Source organism: Lagopus leucura, unplaced genomic scaffold (genome assembly GCF_019238085.1).
Source record: "Lagopus leucura isolate 7727_CA_CO unplaced genomic scaffold, USGS_WTPT01 Super-Scaffold_760, whole genome shotgun sequence".
Lineage (NCBI taxonomy): Eukaryota > Metazoa > Chordata > Aves > Galliformes > Phasianidae > Lagopus > Lagopus leucura.
In genome coordinates this window covers 12,793,076-12,794,559 of record NW_024962257.1, presented here as the reverse complement: position 1 = coordinate 12,794,559, position 1,484 = coordinate 12,793,076, and positions in this window count along the sequence as shown.

The window sequence follows — 1,484 nt, the reverse complement described above, 5'->3', positions numbered from 1 at the left end:
AAATATATCGTTCTAAAAGCCCAAAAAAGCGCTGAGTGGTGGCAGAGAGTTTTTTGTAGAGAGAAGCGAAGCGGTGGGCAGCGCTGGGGGTCGTGGGGACGATGCCCCGATGGCACCGCCTCACCGCAGCGTGGATTCCAGCCACGTCGGCAGGCTAATTTCAATTTCCTGCTAATTATGCAAATGAATGTGGATTTAATTAAGGGCAGATTTCATTAAAGTCTTCTAGGGGAAACGAGAGCAGGGTGGGGGAGAGGAGGAGGGAGAGGTAGAGAGGGGAAGAAGGGATGAAGGCAGCACCCAGGCAGGAGGCGGATGTCTGCAGGGATGCTGGATGGGGCTGCCGGGGCTTTGGGGCAGGCGGGCTCACAGTGGGGACACGGGGAGTGGGCACGAGCCCTGCACAGCCACCAACGTCTGCTGCTTCCAACGCCCTCACATCAGGGCAGGGAAAGCATTTCTCGGCCACGTGATTATTGTTATTTTTTTTTATCCAGCTAAAAATACAGATTTGGCCGCACCAAAGCTCCAGGAAATCAATGTCACTGTCAGCAGGCTGTGCTGGAAGGAGCCTCCCGGCCCTGTGCAGATGAGAGGCGAGCTGCGCTGTGACATCTCGGCCCACCCGCTCAGCTGCACTGCTGGTAACTTGGAGCAAAGCAGCCCATTTATCCCAGCCCATTCCCCTTCCCGAGCCCCACGGACTTCAGGTGCTCCTCACTCGCTGTGCTGATTTCAGCCCTTCCACCACACGCTGCTCTGCTCTCCTCCAGTCTCGTTTTCTCACACCTCCATCACCCTGCAGGCTGTGGCCCCGCAACCCCAACCCCCCTGGGACCCAGAGCTCCCTGGGGCTGTGCCGTGTGCCCCGGCACCACTGCAATCCTCAAACCAGCGTCCCCAAAGTGTGGTGTCCCCAGAGCACCGCATCCCCCAAAGTGCAGCATCCACCCGGCTGCTCATTCAGAGTACAGCCAACCAGCCCCAAGCAGCCCTTCACAAGGCAATACGGTGCCACCACCACATACTGTGCAGGATGCACCCCTGCAATGTTGGCTCTGAAGTGGTGTGGAGATGCTGGGGGATGCACAGCAGCTCAGGGAGGTGATTCCTCACTGCGCTTCATGCAGCTGCCAGAGCTTCCAGAAATAGCAATGTTGGGAGCAAATGTGACTCACGGAGACCTGAGCCCCCACCTCGGGGTGCTGCCAAGGCCCAGTGCCCCTGCTGTGCTGCTCAGAGCTGTCCCCTGGCTGCCCTTCTCAGGGCCCTGCTGCTCTCTGCACTGTTGGCTGCTGTGCTGGGTGCTGTCAGGGCCCTGTGGGGACAAGCTGCCTGCAACGGGCATGAGAACCCATCCCAAGGTGGGGAAAAATACAGCCCCAAAATAGGATGTTTCAGCTGGTGGCAGGCTGAACTTCCCATCCCATCCCATCCCATCCCATCCCATCCCATCCCATCCCATCCCATCCCATCCCATCCCA